The 21,602-nt window shown below is 38.2% G+C and overlaps 1 long non-coding RNA gene across 1 annotated transcript in view; it reads right to left on the bottom strand.

Moving 5' to 3' along the window:
• LOC145545350 (uncharacterized) overlaps window positions 1–21,602 on the bottom strand; it is a 439,405-nt gene that overhangs the window by 54,959 nt on the left and 362,844 nt on the right. The window lies entirely within an intron of this gene.

Here is a 21,602-nt window from a genome sequence, read left to right as displayed (position 1 = left end):
CTCTGTTCACATTAATCTTTAATTTCTGAGTGAGTTTGTCTAATAGCAAGATTTACTGGCTGCCATACCTTTAGTTGGGCATTGAAGGAGATACTTTATCTGTTCAAGAGGATTTAACAATACATGTAATGACCATACATTTGAGTCTAATCAGTCTTTCTTAACCAAAATCTATCTCAACTTTATTTTTTCCTCCTTGATATTGGGTAGCCTCTTACAACCCTACAATTATTTGAATTTGTGGACTCCATCAGTTTGTTCCCGCTTGTAAATCTGGCCAACTTTCATCTGGATTCACCTTTCTTCAGTTTCTTTGTCAAGTAAACATCAATGCACAAACTGCTAACATTCTATTTCTACCTCTTCTAGAGATAAAAATTTGGAAAGTACATTGTTCTCAGTCACTCATTTATGTCCAACTCTTTGCAGTCCCATAGTCTATAGCTCATGTGTCCATGGGATTATCATGGCAAGAATATTGAAGTGGGTTGCCATGTCCTATTCCAGGGGTTAAGAACATTAACTCCCTTCCCCAGTTATCACAGGAGACGGCTCACCATTTGTTTCATCTTTAATAACAGTTTTCTGCCAGCCAGCACCCAACCAACAAGCCAATACCACATGTATCTGTCTGGAGAAGGAAATGGAAACTCATTCCAGTTTTCTTGCCTGGGAAATCCCCTGGACAGAGGAGCCTGGTGGGCTACAGTCCATAGGGTCTTAATGAATCGGACACAACTTCGTGACTGAGCACAAGCACGCATATCTGTCAGTGTGGGCTATGTTACACTACAGTAACAAGCAGCCTTAGGACCTTTTAAACTATTAAAAGCCTTTTAAACCATTTCTCATTCATACTACATATTCAGTGTGTGTCTGAGGGATAAGCTTTGCTCATCATGGTCACTCAGGGACTCAAGCAATCTGAAGTTCCATCTTAACACATGGTTCCAAGATCACTATGGCAAGAGAAAGGACATAGTAAATAAACTTTGACTTTTAAAGTTTCAAATCATATTTTATTAACCAAACCAAGTCACGAGCCTTTGAGACTGAGGCATGCAATCCCACCATATTCCTGTAACAAGGAGAAACAGTACATTTATTGTTGTTGTTGTTTAGTCACCCAGTCATGTCGGACTCTTTTGCAACCCCATGTGCTATAGCCCACAAGCTCATCTGTCCATGGGATTTTCTAGGCAAGATTACTGGGGTTGGGTGGCATTTCATTCTCCAGGGGATCTTCCTGACCCAGGGATGGAACTCACATCTCTGTGTTTTCTGCATTGCAGGTGTATTCTTTTACCCCTGAGCCACCAGGGAAGCCCAGTGTATTTATGAACAGCCCTTATTTAATGTCTGCTACAGTCACAGAGTTACAGACCCACTGAGATACTATTGAAAATCATAGCCCTGACTCCTGGTTTTTCATAACTTCAATTATCTTTTTAAAACTGTAATGATCTTAGAAGAAATGTCTTCAGCTTCTCCCATTGAGTATGATGTTTGATGTTAGTTTGTCATATATGGCCTTTAATATGTTGATGTTGGTTCTCTCTATACTCACTTTCTGGAGAGGTTTTTTTTATCATAAATGGATGCTAAATTTTGTCAAAAATGTTTTCAGCATCTATTGAGATGATCATATGGCTTTTTATTCAGTCTGTTAATGTTTATCATGCTGATTAATTTGCAAATATTGAAAAATCCTTGCATCCCTGGGATAAATTTCACTTGATCATGGTGTATAATCCTTTTAATGTATTGTTGAATTTGATTTGTTATACATTGTTGAGGATTTCTGTATCTATGTTCATCAGTGATATTGGCCTGTAATTTTCTCTTTTTTTTGTAGCATTTTTGTCTAGTTTTAGTATCAGGGTGATGGTGCCCTCATAAAATGAGTTTGGGAGTGTTTCTTCCTCTACAATTTTTTGGAATAGTTTCAGAAGGATAGGTATTTGCTCTTCTCTAAATGTTTAATAGAATTTGCCTGTGAAGCCATCTGGTCCTGGATGTTTGTTTGTTGGGAATTTTTAAATCACAGTTTCAATTCATTACTTGTGACTGGTCTCTTCATATTTTCTGTTTCTTCTTGGTTCAGTCTTGGAAGATTATACCTTTCAAAGAATTTATCCTTTTTCTTCTAGGTTGCCCATTTTATTGGTATAAAGTTGCTTGTAGCAGCTTCTTATGATCTTTTGTTTTTCCATGATCTCAATTGTAATTTCTTCTTTTTCATTTCTAATTTTATTGATTTGAGCACTCTCCCTTTTTTTCTTGATGAATCTGGCTAACAGTTTAACAATTTTATCTTTCCAAAGAACTAGATTTTAGATTCATTGATCTTTGCTATTATTTTCTTCTTCTCTATTTCATTTATTTCTGCTACTTATGATTTATTTCCTTCTACTAACTTTAAGTTTTGTTTGTTCTTTTTTCTCTAGTTGCTTTAGGAGTAAGTTTAAGTAGCTTATTTGAGATTCTTCTTTCTTGAGATAAAATCATATTGTTATGAACCTCCCTCTTAGAACTGATTTTGCTACAGCCCATAGGTATTTTCTCATTGTGCATTTTTATACACTAACAACAAATGATCAGAAAGAGAAATTAAATAAACAACCCCACTTGCCATCACATCAAAAAGAATAAAATACCTAGGAATCAAACTACCTAAGGAGATGAAAGACCTGTACTCCAAAAACTGTAAGACATTAACGAAAGAAAATGAAGATGACACAAACAGATGGAACAATATACCACATTCTTGGATTGAAATAATCGATATTATGAAAATGATGATACCACCCAAGACAATCGACAGATTCAATGCAATCCCTATCATATTACCAATGGCATGTTTCACAGAACTAGAACCAAAAAATATTAAAATTTGTATGAAGACACATAAGACCCTAAATAGCCAAAGCAATCTTGAGAAAGAAAAACAGAGCTGGAGCAATCAGGCTGCCTGACTTCAGACTATACTACAAACCTATAGTCATGAAAACAGTATGGTACTGGCACAAAAACAGAAATATAGACCAACAGACCTGGAGAGAAAGCCTGGAAATAAACACATGCACCTATGTTCAATTAATTTATGACACAGGAGACAAGACTATATAATGAGGAAAGACAGTCTCTTCAATAAATGGTGGTGGGTAAACGGGACAGCTACTTCTTAAAAAGATAAAATTAGAACATTCTTCAACACAATACAAAAAAAATTAACTTAAAATGGATTAAAGGCCTAAATGTGAGACAGTATAAAATAAAACTCTTGAAGGAAAACATAGACTGAACACTGACATAAATCAAAGCAGTATATTTCCCCATCTGTCTCTGACATTAATGGAAATAAAAATAAACAAATGAGACCTAGTTAAACTTAAAAGCTTTTGTACAGCAAAAGAAACAATAAACACAATGAAAAGACAACCGAAACAATGGGAGAAAACATTTTCAATTGATGTGACCAACAATAGCTTAGTCTCCAAAATTTACAAACAGCTCAGGCAACCTCAGTTCAGTTCAGTTCAGTCGCTTAGTCATGTCCGACTCTTTGTGACCCCATGAGCTGCAGCACGCCAGGCATCTCTGTCCATCACCAACTCCCAGAGTATACCCAAACTCATGTCCATTGAGTCGGTGATGCCATTCAACCATCTCATCCTCTGCCATCCCCTTCTGCTCCTGTCTTCAATCTTTCCCAGCATCAGGATCTTTTCCAATGAGTCAGCTCTTTGCATCAGGTGGCCAAAGGATTGGAGTTTTAGCTTCAACATCAGTCCTTAAAATGAACACCCAGGACTGATCTCCATTAGGATGGACTGGTTGGATCTCCTTGCAGTCCAAGGAACTCTCAAGAGTCTTCTCCAACACCACAGTTCAAAAAAATCAATTCTTCAGTGCTCAGCTTTCTTTATAGTCCAACTCTCACATCCATACATGATTATTGGAAAAGCAATAGCCTTCACTAGATGGAACTTTCTTGACAAAGTAATGTCTCTGCTTTTTAATATGCTGTCCAGGTTGGTCATAACTTTCCTTCCAAGGAGTAAGCATCTTTTAATTTCATGGCTGCAATCACCATCTGCAGTGATTTTGGAGCCCAGAAAAATAAAGTCTGACACTGTTTCCACTGTTTCCCCATCTACTTGCCATGAAGAGATGGGACCAGTTGCCATGATATTAGTTTTCTGAATGTGGAGCTTTAAGCCAACTTTTTCACTCTCCTCTTTCACTTTCATCAAGAGGCTCTTTAGTTCTTCTTCACTTTCTGCCATAAGGGTGGTGTCATCTGCATATCTGAGGTTACTGATATTTCTCCCAGCAATCTTGATTGCAGCTTGTTCTTCATTAGGCCAGGGTTTCTCATGATGTACTCTGCATATAAGTTAAATAAGCAGGGTGACAATATATAGCCTTGACGTACTCCTTTTCCTATTTGGAACCAGTCTAGTGTTCCATGTCCAGTTCTGTTGCTTCCTGACCTGCATACAGGTTTCTCAAGAAGCAGGTCAGGTAGTCTGGTATTCCCATCTCTTTCAGAATTTTCCACAGTTTATTGTGATCCACACAATCAAAGGCTTTGGCATAGTCAATAAAGCAGAAATAGATGTTTTACTGGAACTCTCTTGCTTTTTTGATGATACAATGGATATTGGCAATTTGATCTCTGGTTCCTCTGCCTTTTCAAAACCAGCTTGAACATCTGGAAGTTCACGGTTCACATAGTGCTGAAGCCTGGCTTGGAGAATTTTGAGCATTACTTTACCAGCGTGTGAGATGAGTGCAATTGTGCAGTAGTTTGAGCATTCTTTGGCATTGCCTTTATTTGGGATTGGAATGAAAACTGACATTTTCCAGTCCTGTGGCCACTGCTGAGTTTTCCAGATTTGCTGGCATATTGAGTGCAGCACTTTCACAGCATCATCTTTGAGGATTTGAAATAGTTCAACTGGAATTCCATCATCTCCACTAGCTTTGTTCATAGTGATGCTTCCTAAGGCCCAAATGACTTTACATTCCAGGATGTCTGGCTTTAAGTGAGTGATCACACCATCGTGATTATCTGGGTCATGAAGATCTTTATTGTACACTTCTTCTGTGTATTCTTGCCACCTCTTCTTAATATCTTCTGCTCTGTTAGGTCCATACCATTTCTGTCCTTTATTGAGCCCATCTTTGTGACTGGTGATAGAAGCAAGGATGTAAACAGCTGTAAAGAGCAGTATTCATAGGAACCTGGAATGTTAGGTGCATGAATCAAGGCAAATTGGAAGTGGTCAACCAGGAGATGGCAAGAGTGAACATCGACATTCTAGGAATCAGCAAACGAAAATGGACTGGAATGGGTGAATTTAACTCAGATGACCATTATATCTACTACCGTGGACAGGAATCCCTTAGAAAAAATGGAGTAGCCATCATAGTCAACAAAAGAGTCCAAAATGCAGGACTTGGATGCAATCTCAAAAACAACAGAATGATCTCTTTTCATTTCCAAGGCAAACCATTCAATATCACAGTAATCCAAGTCTATGCTCCAACCAATAACGCTAAAGAAGCTGAACTTGAACAGTTCTATGAAGACCTACATGACCTTTTAGAACTAAAACCCCAAAAAGATGTCCTTTTCATTATAGGGGACTGGAATGCAAAGTAGGAAGTCAGGAAACATGTGGACTAACAGGCAAATTTGGCCTTGGAGTACAGAATGAAGAATGGCAAAGGCTAATAGAGTTTTGCCAAGAGAACGCACTGGTCACAGCAAACACCCACTTCCAGCAACACAAGAAAAGAAGAGTCTACACATGGACATCACCAGATGGCCAACACCGAAATCAGATTGATTATATTCTTTGCAGCCAAAGATGGAGAAACTCTGTACAGTTAGCAAAAACAAGACCAGGAGCTGACGTGGCTTAGATCATGAACTCCTTATTGCCAAATTCAGACTTACATTTAAGAAAGTGGGGAAAACCACTAGACCATTCAGGTATGACCTAAATCAAATCCTTTATGATTATACAGTGGAAGTGAGAACTAGATTTAAGGGACTAGATCTGATAGAGTGCCTGATGAACTATGGATGGAGGTTCATGACATTGTACAGGAGACAGCGATCAAGACAATCCCCAAGAAAAAGAAATGCAAAAAAGCAGTGGCTGTCTGAGGAGGCCTTACAAATAGCTGTGAAAAGAAGAGAAGCGAAATACAGGGGAGAAAGGAAAAATATACCCATTTGAATGCAGAGTTCCAAAGGATAACATGGAGAGATAAGAAGGCCTTCCTCAGGCAACTTAATATCATCAAAACAAATAACTCAATCAAAAAATAAGCAGAAGACCTAAACAGACATTTCTCCAAAGAAGACATACCAAGATGGCCAAGAGGCACATGAAAAGATGTTCAACATCACTAATAATTAGAGAAATGCATATCAAAGATATAATGAGGTACCACCTCATACCAGTAAGAATGGATATCATAAAAAAAAAAAAATATCCACAAACAACAAATTCTAGAGAGGGTGTGGAGAGAAAGGAATCCTCCTACACCGTTGGTGGGAGTGTAAATTGGTACAGCCACTGTAGTGAACAGTATGCAGGCTCCTTAAAAAACTAAAAATAGAGCTAACACATGACCCTGCAATTCCACTCCTGGGGATATACTGAGAGAAAAACAAGGTGTGAAAGGATACAAGCACCCCAATGTTGATTGCAGCACTATTTGCAATAGCCAGGACATTGGTGCAACATAGAAATCCATCAACAGAGGAATGGATAAAGAAGATATGGTACACATATACAATGGAATATTCCTGAGCCATTAAAAAGAATGAAACAATGTCATTTGCATGACATGAATGGATATAGAGATTGTCATACTGAGTGAACTAAGTCAGGCAGAGAAAGATAAATATTGTATGATATCACTTATATGTAGAATCTTAAAAATAAATAATACAAATAAACTTACAAAACAGAAACAGACTTGGAGAACTTATGCTTACCGGGGTGGGGAGGTGGGCTGTGGGATAATTAAGGAGTTTGGGATTGACATGTACTCACTGCTATGTTTAAAATGGGTAACCAACAATGATCTATTGCACAGAACAGAGAACTCTGCTCAATATTATATGACAACCTAAGTGGAAAAGGAATTTGAAAAACAATAGACACATGTATATGTATAATGGAATGACTTTGCTGTACATTTGAAACTAACACAGCATTGTTAATCAACTATACACCACTGTAAAATAAAAGGTAAATTAAGTGATTAAGTGAATAAAATTGTAATGAACTAATCCAAACGTGTAACTCAAAAAGTGACAGAAATCTTAAAATAATTTCCATGTAACTTATGACTCCTTTGCTACTTTCACAACAGGGTCTTAAGCTGAAGAAAGAAGCTGAAAGATTCATCATTCCCAACCCTGAACAGACTAAGGTAAATGAATAGTCTTCAAAGTCTTTTTGTGTGAAAGTGACTTCATTTATTCTTTTTGCTACTTCCTGTATCAGAACAGATGGTCATACTGTTACTCTTGGTGTCTACATTCTGCAATATCTATGTCTGCTCACAATGCCTTCCCAGATAGTGTCAATAGATGTCAATGAAAAACAGAAATCACCCAATTAAATATAAATTTAGATAAACAACAATTTTTTTTACTATAAGTATGTCCCCAATATTGCATGGAATAAATATGTGTCAAATATTACATAGAATGTACACTAAAAATTATTTGTTGTTTATCTGACATTTGGAGAAGGCAACGGCACCCCACTCCAGTACTCTTTTGCCTTTAAAATCCCATGACGGAGGAGCCTGGCAGGCTTCAGTCCATGGGGTCGCTAAGAGTTGGACATGACTGAGTGACTTCACTTTCACTTTTCACTTTCCTGCATTGGAGAAGGAAATGGCAACCCACTCCAGTGTTCTTGCCTGGAGAATCCCAGGGACGGCAGAGCCTGGTGGGCTACCGTCCATGGGGTTGCACAGAGTTGGACATGACTGAAGCGACTTAGCAGCAGCAGCAGCAGCAGCAGCATCTGACATTCAAATATAACTAGGCAGCCTATATTCTATTAGGCAACCCTGTTCCCAGAGCCAAGTCATCAAAGGAGCTAACCAAAATAAACTTCACATAAATCCTTTTGAAGCTATTTTAAAGGTATTTTTCCGCTTGTCCAAAACTAAGCCCTGTTTTTGAGCCCACATAGACCAAATTTCCAAATTTAAACAGAAACATTGGGCCAATGTAAATTGTCAAGAGCCATGGAAAACACCTGGTTTTTCAAGCATCTTTTGGCAGGATGCACTAACTATTCCAAAATATAATTTAGGAATTGAGTTACTTTCATCATTTTAGTATACTGACAAAACCAGCCTCTGGGTAAAGTACATTGGGAATGAGTTTGGGGGTAAGGGTGGGTACGTTGACCATGAAATCCTTGAGAAGCAATTCTCATGACAATAAGGCTCAGAAGGATTTGCTGTCTTTCAATGGAAATCATGGCAAATCATTGAAAAGGAAGACCTAGTTAGCAACACTACTTGAAAACCTAGCAACAAGAGGATTAGCTTAAAAATTAATTGATGTACAAAAAGGAAAATGATCAGATACTAGAGCAGTGTAGAAAAATCCATAGTTTTCTTCTATATTACCTATAACCAACAAGAAAACATAACAGAAAAAAAATGCCACTTACCATAGCAACTACTAGGAAATACTTCGATAAGAATAAGACTATACAAATACATGCAAGATTTTCATTTCTAAAAAACCTCTAAAATATATTTTCTAGATGTTAAAAAAGATGAATAAATACAGTGATATACCATTATAATTAAAATAAAAATGTTAACTGTCTCCAAACAATATGGCAATTTCAATGCTATCCATACAGAATCGACAAGTGGACTTTTCACCAACCTGATAAACTGATTCTCAACTTCATGGAGAAAACTAAATACATGATAATATGCAAGACAATTTTGGAGAAGAAAAATAAAGGGCAAATGCCTACCTCATATCCAAACATATCACAAACTATAATAACTAAGAATGTAAACTAGAAAGGAAAAAAGAACCCAAACAAAACAAAGAATATATGTGAATCTAGAGTATGACATGGTGTCACCTAAATCAATGGGTAAAAGACTATTCAAAAAAGATGAACTGTTGGAACAATTGGCAATTCATATTTTTTAAGTAAAATTTTTCACACAAAAAAGGCAAGAAAAATGAGAAAAATCTCAATATAAACAGCAGATTAAATAGCTATACTTAAAAATCTAAGCATCAATGCATATGAAGTTGAGATAGGGATAATTTTTTAAACAAGACATGAAAAGCCAAAAGACTTTTTAAAAGTTTGATGAATTTTATAAGATCAAATTTTAAATTTTCCAGGAGACAAAAGACCCTATAAACTAAAAAACAGGGAGAAAATATTTACAATAGATATAACAAAGGATTGCTAACTGTGTCAGCTCCTTCATAGTACTTAGCCTCTCAGTGCCATAATTTTTTAATATGTAAAATGAAGATAATAAAAGTAAACTACCTTGAAGTATTGTTGTAATTAAATGAGGTTATATATAAATTTAGAATAGTACGTGGCAAATACTAAGTGTATATATATATACGTATGTATATATATACATACAACTGTGTGTGCTGCATGCTAAGTTGTTTCAGTCATGTCTGATTCCTTGCAACCCTATGGACTGGAGCCCACCAGGACTGGAGCCCTTTGCCCATGGGATTCTACAGGCAAGAATACTGGAGTGGGTTGCTGTGCTCTCCTCCAGGGAATCTTCCTGGCCCAGTGATCGAATCCACAGCTCGTGTATCTCCTGCATTGGCAGGCGGATTCTCTACTGCTAGTGCCACCTGGGAAGCCCATATAGACAACTACATAAGTCAAAAAGAAAAAGACAAAAAAACAAAGGCTTGAACACAAAATATTCACCAAAAGGAAATATAAATAATTAATTACATGACAAGATTAGACATAGAAAAAGGTTAAGTGTATGAAAAGATTAATATGAAACAATGGATGAAAAAGTAGTCAACTTCACTAATAAGCAGGGTAATATAAAAAACAGTGGGAGACCATCTGTCAATCACAAGAATGGCCAAATTAAAAAATAATAATGTTAAAAACTGAGGTGAGAGTATAGGGAAATTCTAGTAATAGTAATGCAAGGGCAACCACTTTGGAGAGCCAGGTCAATGTACTCATTTAAATTGAAAGGCACACATAGATGACAAAGTGATCCCAATTCTTATTATCTCCACTCAGAGTAGACTGTGTAATTTAAGAGACCCAGTGCAAATTACAAACGCAAACCTGAGGGCAGGGAAGGGCCACAAAGGAGAGATGACTCTGAAAACTGTAAGATGGGTTCAATTCCTAGACCTGGAAAGGTGAGGAGCCTCCACTGAGTGACCCCTGCAGAGCTGCCCCACAGGTACTGTGGCCCTGTGGGACTAGCACCCAAGCTCAGCCCACCCCCATCTGTGACCAGGCAGTGGTGGACAACAGTGAAACACAACCCCCTCTCTCCCCTACCAATCCCACTACACACACAGACACAAGCTCACAGAAACACACACACAGCCCAGTCACTGCCCCGAGTGGCACACCCCAAGGATCACCAGATCATGGGCTAGGCAATGCTGGAGTAGCTAGGGATCCAGAGGGCATAGCGCGGAGACAGCAAACCTGTTATGTGGAGGAGGTGGGACTCCTTGAGCTAAAAACCTCCACACATGCTGCACTGTCCTGTTAAATTTGACTTAGAAAACAGGTTCAAAGATAAGATCACTACTAATTTCAAGATAGGAAACACAGAGCCTTAAGCCAAAAGTGGGGTCCTTCTGAGTGAAGGCTTCTGAGAAGCTGCACAGTCATTTCTCCCCTCACGGAACAACCACAAACAGAAGACATCCATTCTGGCCTTTGAGTTCTGTGAGCAACTGTCCTGGAGCAGAGGCCTCCGGAGGACAAGGCCTACCCCCAACCCCGCACACAGCTCCCCAAATGGCTTTTTACAGCCTCATCCTAAAATGATGAAAGAAGACCTTAACATTACAATCACCTAACATTTGAACAAAAATTCCAAAGGGAGGACACAGATAAAGATCTAAAAAGAAAAAAAAAAGTGATGCCAGAGGGAAAGGATAATTTGGGGGAATGAAACATTTAAAAACCTCTAACTCCTATCTTCAGAAATCCCAAGATGCTATTTTTCTGTAGAAAAATAAGAGATCATTTAAAGAGGAAGAGTCAAAGAAAAAACAGAAATGCTTACATGCTGAAAGTATATTAAGTTTTAAAAAACCAAAGGACAATTTGGAAATAAAGTTAAACATACTAAGAAGGAGAATAAAAAGAAGAGAATTTAAAAATATAAATGAAGAATTAATCTGCATGACCCAAGCATCAGACATTTCATTCTAATAAGAACTCTAGAAAGAGATAGAGATAATGAAAGAGAAAAATTATGTAATGTTGTTTCCATGAGTGAAAGACATGAGATTCCAAAATAAAAGACCTACTTTAAAAGAAGACGACCCACAGTCAGGGAAATAGCTGGAAAGTTTTACAGTGCTAAGAATAAACATGTTGAAAGCTTTCAGATGAGACAAAAAAAAAAAAAAAACAAGGTCATATACACAGAAATAACCAGTTGATCACCTTCAGACTGCTCACAATAATATTAGATGCCTTCGTTATTGTAATCATGGCATCTGGTCCTATCACTTCATGGGAAATAGATGGGGAAACAGTGGAAACAGTGTCAGACTTTATTTTTTGGGGCTCCAAAATCACTGCTGATGGTGATTGCAGCCATGAAATTAAAAGATGCTTACTCCTTGGAAGAAAGGTTATGGCCAACCTAGATAGCATATTTAAAAGCAGAGTCATTACTTTGCCAACAAAAGTCCGTCTAGTCAAGGCTATGGTTTTTCCAGTGGTCGTGTATGGATGTGAGAGTTGGACAGTGAAGAAAGCTGAGCGCCGAAGAATTGATGTTTTTGAACTGTGGTGTTGGAGAAGACTCTTGAGAGTCCCTTGGACTGCAAGCAGATCCAATCAATCCATCCTAAAAGAGATCAATCCTGGGTTTTCATTGGAAGGACTGATATTGAAGCTGAAACTCCAATACTTTGGCCACCTCGTGCGAAGAGTTGACTCATTTGAAAAGACCCTAATGCTGGGAAGGATTGGGGGCAGGAGGAGAAGGGGACGACAGAGGATGAGATGGTTGGATGGCATCACTGACTCGATGGACATGGGTTTGGGTAGACTCTGGGTGTTGGTGATGGACAGGGAGGCCTGGCGTGCTGCAATTCATGGGGTCGCAAAGAGTCGGACATGACTGAGCAACTGAACTGAACTGATTATTGTAAGGAGAAATAACCTTGAAACTTTAATCCTTATTCAACCATGTTATCAATCAAGTTTTAAGGGAGAAAAAAATATGTTCATCATGCACAAAAATTTACCCCTCAGATAGCTTTTCCTAGTAAGTTGCTTGAGAAAACCCTAAATCAAAAAAGACATGGAAATAAGAAATGAGACTAACATTCTAGAGAAGCAGTGAGGATAAAAGCTGGGGAACAGGCCTAGAGAATAGTCTGAATGGGAACAATTGAATGATGGCCCTGAGAAGATCTCTGGAAAGGAAGAGTCCATGGTTTACTGAAAGGAGTTTGAAAATAATATGATAAAGGGAAATAATGTGAGAAAATGCCATCAAACAAAAAATGAAAACTATACACTGAAAAATCATAGATAGCATATATTCTTTGTGATGTCTTAACTACATAGTTACAAGAATGTAAATGCCATTTGTTGATTTTCAACTAACTTTTAGATTCAACTTAACAAAGCACCTAATCCCAGTTAACACTCTAAAGGGTATTGACTATAAAATAAATTGGAAGGGTGAAAAGGAAAGGGAATCAGAAAGAAAAGGTAGCATCAATCATATAAAATTAGCATCCATATATCTATATGTGATTGATAAGAAATAAACATTTAAATATTTTAACTGTAATATAATTGCCAATAGAGAAACTACATACAATGTTAGGATCATATTGGAGGAAAATGAGAAGGGAAGTAGCAACTATATAAGTAAGCAGAATCATAAGTCATCAAGGAGGAAGTCACTATACTGTCTGCAATTGAAATTCATTAATAATGATATGGGCATAGATTATTTTGACACCTGGGTGTAATACCAACAGGCACATACTCAGACTTGTTGCCCATGAGAAGTGGGGCTGGTGGCCATGAAGCAGAAATTGTTGCATCTTAACATTAGCCTTTCTTGTCCTTTTTGATTTTTCAATCAGGGGCATTTATTGCTTTGACACAAATATATAATGAGGAAAAAAATGAAATAAGGGGAAATATTGAAGTAGATTTGTTATGTATCATCAAAGACATCTCTAAGACATATGATTGAATGATAAATGCATTTTAGAGAAAGGTGCATAGAGAATTATCTCATTTATTCTGGAAACCAAAGAATAATTCAACAAAAAATCCAAAGTTCAACATTGTAAAACATGTATGAATGAATATATATAGATAAATGTATTTAAAATGCATTAGAAATCATCTGGAAGTATCCACACCAAACTGATGTCAAGTGTTACCTCTCAGAAAGGAATAGAAACCTGGGGATGGTCAGAAATATTATAATATTTTATAAAGAAAATAAATTCATGTGTTACCTTGTAATTTAAAGTAAATATTAAAAGTAATACCAGCAGATCATGACCCATTAATTGATAAGTCTTGATTAGCATGTGAGGTTTGGATAGCTTTAGTCCAATTCCTTTTTAATTTCTACAGTATTACAATTTGGCTTGTAAACAAAAACAATTCATTAATACTGAAAACACTTTCTTATCTTAAAAAATCAATAGCTCCTTCGATAGCTCTTGCTATATCTTTGAATAATTAGAGTCACACTCTCTGATAATGTGTGTGCTGCTTAGGGAAGCATGCACATTTTGCTCTGCTTTAATTTGTTTATCTATTAAACTTGGTTTAATTTTAATTATCCAGCAACCATTAGCATGCACTTTTATGCAGAGAGGAAAGGCAAGCTTAAATCTGTACTCTCTGAGTATCACTGTTTATTACATTTACTGGTGGGTAAAATAAAATTAAAACTTTTGCAGGAATTTAGAGATGCAAATAAAAACATTCAACATCCCTTTGGGGTAGGGCTGTAGATAGAGGTGAGTACCATGAGCATTTCAGAAACTCAAATAAGAGGGGCAAAATATTCTAAAGTCATTCATGCAAGAAAGTGAAGCAGGTGGTTGCCTTTATGGCTACCTTTTCCTGGACGTCCCAACATGACATCTATTTCAAATATTCCACCTTGTTTTCTCTATGGAGCATTAAAGAATTCATAAAAATTCCAGCATCTTGGGATGCAAAACACATCACATTTAGTAACTATACTGTCTGAACCACTGGTGCAAGATACAGTTTGCCATAGTCTAAGCACTAGATATGATGCACCTGGGTCTGAGATGGGTTATCTGCTAAGGTACCAAGAGTCTTAGCAGCTACATGAAGGCAGCAAGGTGAATTCACATCACACATTAGAGATACTAAGTTTTAGGGAGAAAGCCAAACACCCAGAGTAATGGTTCCAGGAATTTGATCATGGAAGGCAAAAAAAGAAACAGCAAGGCAGGAGTACAGCCATCCCATCCTACTGGCCTCCCCCCTACCTGGCATCTGGAAGAATAGTTTGGGGACACTGAATGTGAGAGCCCGAGATTTCTAGCTTCACTTGGTTGTGAATGTGGGTGATCACATCTCTCCCTCCCAGTCTCTCCCCAAACTCCTGTGAAACATAATAAAGTAAGGCTAACTTGCAACTAGTATTAATAGATAAATAAATCCTGAAGATCTAATGCACAGTACAGGGTTTAGAGTCAATATTGCATTACAATCATCACACTTAATAAGAGATTAGATCTTACTGATTCCCATCACAATGAGAAATGACAAATATGCGACATGATTAGAGGGGCTAGTTAATACTACAGTGGTAATCACATTGCAATACATAGATGTATCAAATCAACATGTTGTACAACTTAAACTTACACAATGTTTTATGTTGAATATATTTCCATTTAAAAAATGTAAAGCCAAGCTAGATTTTTAGAAAAGAAAGTAAGCTATGAAATGGCCCTTTGTTGATTTTTTTGTCCCATTGGTTTCTTTTTAAAAATTTTATTGGAGTATAGTTGCTTTACAATGTTGTGTTAGTTTCAGGTAGAGAACAAAGTGAATCAGTTATACATATATTTATATCCACTCTTTTTTCTTTTAGATTCTTCTCCCATATAGGCCATTACAGATTATTGAGTAGAATTCCTTGTGCAATACAGCAGGTTCTTATTAGTTATCTATTTTATACATGTGTGTATGCTGAGCATACACCAGAGCATGTGTATACTCTGTAATGTTCAACTCTTTGCAACCCCATGGACTATAGTTCACCACACTCCTCTGTCCATGGAATTTTCCAGACAACAATATTGGAGTGGGTTGCCATTTCCTACTCTGTGTCTCCTGCATTGGCAGGTGGATTTTTTACCATTTGAACCACCTGGGAGGCCCCATTTTATACATAGTAGTATATATATGTCAATCCCAATCTCTTAATTTATCCCTCCTCCACCTCCTATCCACTAGCCATAAAAAAGAATAAAATAATGCCATTCGGAGCAACATAGACGGACCTAGAGATAGTCACAGTGCATGAAGTATAAGACACAGAAACACAAAATATATGATATCATTTACATGTGGAATCTTTAAAAATGGGAACAAATGAACATATGTCCCATTGGATTTTGATTTCAAGCCTTCATAGTCCCTTTAGGCTCCTTATTACACCTGCCCCCTCTGAGGTCTCAGGAAATGGCACAGCAGCTGCCTCCCCTCCTCCCCCACCTCTAGGAAGCCTCTGTTACACAAACCTAGTTGCATCTGCTTACTTCCTCCTGTGTTGTGAGCTTAGTTGCTTTAGACATGTGTGACTCTTTGCAAACCTAAGGATTGTAGCCCACCTGGCTCCTCTGCCCATGGAATTCTTCAGGCAAGAATACTCAAGTGGGTTGCCATGTCGCCCTCCAGGGGATCTTCCCAACACTCCTACGTCTCCATATTCATAGATGAGAAACCACTGCCTGAGCAAAGCCAACCTTTCACTTGTGCTCTGGATTATCTTTCCTGCTGACCTCCTCGGGAATGTGAAAGTCAAAGTCACTCAGTCATGTCTGACTCTTTGTGACCCCATGGACAATTATAGCCCACCAGGCTCCCCTGTTCATGAAATTCTCCTGGAAAGAATACAAGTGAGTTGCCATTCCCTTCTCCAGGGGATCTTCCCAACCCAGGGACTGAACCACGGTTTTCTGCATTGCAGGCAGATTCTTTACTCTCTGAGCCATCCACCTGTGATCAGAAATGTATACTAACAGGAATGTATACTAACTTCTCCATTGTCCTGAGGGGAGACTTGCCCCCTGGGACTTAACCTGTCCCATCAGTTTTAGCTCTCTTAGTTCTGAATCATGGTCTCTGAAGTTTTGTTAAATGCCCCTTAATACCTCTGAGCCATGTGACTGCCTCTGACCCATGCTGTGTTCCCTGTTATACCTCCCATAGCCACTGCTTGTCTAACTCTATCTTAATCGTTAAGATACTGAAAGGCATTATTGATTCTAGAAAGCCAGCTTTGACACCCTTCCAGTTTAAGTTAAATATGTCTTCTCTCTACTCTCACAGTATCCAATGTTTATAATTCAATTATTGGTCAGTTTCCACTTATCTGTGAGCTTCTTGGGAGTAGTGACCATGGGATTACACTTTTGTAGAATAGGAAGTCAATAAACATTTGCCAAATGAACAAATGAAGCATTTTTCAACTATTGTTGCATTTTTCCTGTTTTAAAGTAACCAAATTGAGAATTTCTTTCCCCAGTACACTTCCTAACACAGTGCCTGGCAATAAAGAAGCTGAAAGGCGAAGAAGAAAACCTACCTGCGGAGCACATCCTGTCCAAAGAAATCAAGAGCCTCCTATCTACTCTTATGTAAGAAATACACTGAGAAAACAGAATTACATATATCCCGAATCATCCAAGATATTCTCTCACAATAGAAAACCTTTCATTGCTCAACAATATTTTTCCTCTAGAGGAAGAGAATTTTTTTCACCTGTTTCACATTGTAAAACATTAATTTCTCCCACAAAACTCTAAGAAAAGATTTCCTTTCTTTTCTCAATTTTCCCTGAGATGGAAAAGAGAATTTTTTTCAATCAACATAGATATTAGTCTTTAAACAAAATATTCCTAAATCAGAAGGATATGAAACTAAACATTTCTTTGAAAACAGAACTTTATAAAATGTATGCTGAAATTTACATGAAATAAAACCTGATTTACAAACACAGGACCATTAATTAATTCAACATCATAATCTAATAATCAGCAAGGCAAAAGGAGAAAATTGTGTATGTTCCCAAATTCAACTGTACTAAGTGTGGTATTGCTCTTTCAGACAACATAGTACCTTGGAGCATCATCACCTCATAACTCTTGGTGGAAGACAGAGGGCACCTCCCACCACAAAAGCTAGGTATTTCTTTCCCAGCCTGTCTTGCTTGGTGCCAGATGCAGACTGTGACCAAGCTCTGCCAATCAGATGAGATGAGCTCCTCTTTGAATCAGCCCAGTAAAGCAAGCACCACATATGTCCTTCCTAGTGAAAGCAGTGGCAGCTCCAAGCAGTTTCTGGACATGGCTAGGGGAGCCGGTGTGGCGCTTCTGATGGTAGTATTTAGTGCTCAGAGTTGGAAGCATCGTCTGGATAAGCCGCAGCTTCATTGCCCAGACATGCAACAATGGTTTATCCTCTGGAACTGCTCTGAGGTAATTTTAGGCATTTTTCCTGGTAGCTTATCTCTATGCTTAGTTCTCCAGCCTTTCCAGAGGTACTCGAACTGTCTCATCTCCATTAATAAATCCCTTTTCTGCTTCAAACAGCCAGAGTAGAGTAATGTTTCCTGTTTGCAACTAAAAGCTCTGCCTGGAGGAGGAAATGACAACCCACTCTAGTACTCTTGCCTGGAAACTTCCACGGACAGAGGAGCCTGGCAGGCTACAGTCTACGGGGTCACACAGAGTCCGACACCACTGTGCACAAGAGCCCTGATATAGAAGTAAACATTTCAACGTAATCAATTCTTCTCAGTTTTCCCCCTCAGTAGAGCAGAACAGAGGAGAGAGGAGGGAGGGGAGACACTAGGATGGCTGTGTACGATCTGTGATATGAGCCAGTAGTTAGCCACACGTCTGTAGGTCATCTGCACCATAGTCATGAGGAAAATGCTTGTCCAAATGTAGATCCCCAGACTCACTAAACCCAAATCAGTGCAGAAACCTCTGAAACTATGTTCCTAACAAGAAGTCCAGGGGATTATTATAGAGAGGAAAGTTCAGGAGCCACTGCCATAAAATGAAATCCTCAAGTGTCACAACTATCCCTTGCCTTATGTCTATGCCTGACAATCCCATCTGTTAACTGTTAGAAGAGTGTTGTTACAAAGCAGAAAATAATTAAACATCGGACAAGGCACTTGATACCTCCAGGCTTTCATTTTCTTGAGGCTTAAAGGTTTCTTGAACTTGTGACATAAGGCTGAACAGAAATTTTTACAAGATAAATGGCCCATGTTCATTATTTCATAATCTGAAGAATTAATGAAATTACAGTACTATTGACAAGGGCCTGTGTAGATAAAATTATATATTGATACTTAACATGGGGTGATTTAAATTTAAATAGATAAGATGAATATGAGTAGTGATGAGATCTTAAGACTCATTTCAATGGAAATCAAAATAAGTAAATCAAAATAAAGTATCTATAGGCCCTCACCCTAAGAAAAACAGGAATTTATTTTATAAAATATGGAGCATCTTTGCCATAATGTTTCTATCAACTCCACTTCTAGGGATTTAAACCTGTAAGTGAAAGTGTTAGTCACTCAGTCATGCCCGACTCTTGGCAAACCCACAGACTGTAGCCTGTCAGGCTCCTCTATCCACGGGATTTTTCCTGGCAAGAACACTGGAGTGGGTTGCCATTTCCTTCCCCAGGGGATCTTCCCAGCTCAGGGATTGAACCTGGTTCTTCCATATTGCAGGCAGTCTCTACCCTTGGAGTCAAAGTTCACAATTAATCCTCTAACAAAATTTCCAAATATTATAATAACATCTTATAATAGCAACACCTGTCTTCACATTAAACTTACAAAATACTAATGCTCCAGTTACTACCTATCTCAAACCATCTGCATTCTCTTGTCCTTGTCTTTAAAGATATTATCCTGTTATTGAGGCTTGGAAATAGAATTTTACAGCAGACAAATATTCCATTGTCCCCTTTTCCCCCTACGTTTCCTGGTCTCCTTGCAATAAGATGAAGTCATGCAACTATTTCTTTCCAGTGAAGTGGCAGTGACATTGACATGTGCTGCTTCCAGTTCAAGGCAATGAAAACTCACAGGAGATTCTACAACACTCTCCTTCCCTAGAATGGAGACTAAGAAACTAGGCAGCCTGAAGGTTCTAGATGGGCACCCAGAAGTGCTGAAGCCTAGGTCACCAAGCAATATAGTGGGACTCAGACCTCCTAACAGCCCTGCAGGAACATGAAATGCAAAAGAGAAGTGAACTACTGCATCCAACCCCAGAGCATTAAAATTATTTCAGCTTCATAACTAAATTAATATATGTATCTTCTAATATAAGCATTTTCCCCATTCTATAACTTATGAGCACATAGGTAAGTTGTAAGGAGTAGAGTAAAGAACAGGAAAGAGGCAAATTGAGGTCAGTTGTACTCCTCTCCTGATGGAGACTGGCAACCCCTACCCATTTCTCCCACATTGCAAGGAAGGCAAGAACCAGCCCATACACAGGTGTGTACTATCTGCTCGAGAACCACATAGAGTTTTCTAAATATCAGAAATTCAAACTATTCAGGAACTGACTAAAAAATTATCCCCTATAAAGTATGTTAAAAAAAGGAAATTTAGACAATGGCTGATATTTCTTATCTGCAACAACAAATTTACTTTTTATGAGTGGGAAACACTTGCCATGTATGATACATAAGAAAATGCTGCTAAAAATTCTGGAACATTCACAGAAGTATTCTTTTGGTTTTAAAGTTTTGTTTTTTGGAATAAAACTAAAACTGCAAGCATTTTTGGCAGAAGGGTTCTAAGTTAATTAATGTCTATGGAGAATTTGAGTGTGTCATTTAAAAATCACTCTTTAATCAGGAAGACACATAAAGTCTAAATTCTTGTGTGTGCTCAGTCACTCAGTCATGTCTGACTCTTTGTGACTCCGTGGACTATAGCCTGCCAAGTTCATCTATGGAATTTTCCAGGCAAGAATACTGGAGTGGGGTGCCATTTCCTACTACAGGGGGTCTTCCCAACATAGGGATTGAACCCACATCTCTTGCATCTCCTGCACTAGCAGGTGGATTCTTTACCACTAATGCTACCTGGAAAGCCCTCTAAATTCTTATTCCAGTGAAAGTGAAAGTTACTCAGTCATGTCCAACTCTTTATGACCCTATGCACTATATAGTCATGGAATTCTCCAGGCCAGAATACTGGAGTGGGTAGCCTTTCACTTCTCCCAGGGATCTTCCCAACCCAGGGATTAAACCCAGGTCTCCTGCACTGCAGGTGGATTCTTTACCAGCTGAGCCACAAGGGAAGCCCTATATGCATAAGAGAGGGCAGAGGTGATGCTCACCCACTTGTCTTGCTACACACTGAATGATGGAATCTATTCCCCATGAAAGCAAGCATGTAATATATCTCTTCTGAACTAAGTGACCATGGCCCTCTTGACCTTCTTCCTCAGTCTAGGGATGGAAATTTCTCCTGCCAGACACTTCAGTGAAGTTACAAAAGTGCCCATACCAGAATCCCCTTCCAAAGGAGAATGAAATTAGGTTAAGACCTGCAGAGTGAAAGACAATTGAATTGAACTGAATGGCTATCTGATCCATACCCAGGCTCATCTCCAAGCAGAAGCTTGAGTTTCAAGGCAGAACTGGCATCAACAAGAACTGTGCTCTTGGTCTGTGTGGCAGAGCTCGCAGCTGACTGTGCAACTACCCAAAAATGAACCCCTGAGTCAACTTCTTTTTTGAAACTGTCTCGGTCTCTAACAATTTTTAAAAATAGATTGACTATGTCTAAACAGTTCTATCCATCTCTTTAGAGGATTTGCTAATGTGCAATTGCAAGATTAGAATAATAAACCTTTGGTGAATAAAAAGTCTAAAGAAAAGCTTTCACAGTGACATTTGCAAAGCATGGGTATCTGTATTATCTGTCAAGTCTAAAATCACTTTACAGAAATAAGTTAGGAAATATTAGGCAAATTAGACAAACTAGGACACCTTTTTTAGAATGAAACATAATCTAGG

Source organism: Giraffa tippelskirchi, chromosome 4, assembly GCF_054371585.1.
Source record: "Giraffa tippelskirchi isolate mGirTip1 chromosome 4, T2T-mGirTip1v1.2.pri, whole genome shotgun sequence".
NCBI classification, from domain to species: Eukaryota; Metazoa; Chordata; class Mammalia; order Artiodactyla; family Giraffidae; genus Giraffa; species Giraffa tippelskirchi.
Note: the sequence above shows the minus strand (reverse complement) of the source record. Positions and strands in the feature narration are given on the sequence as shown.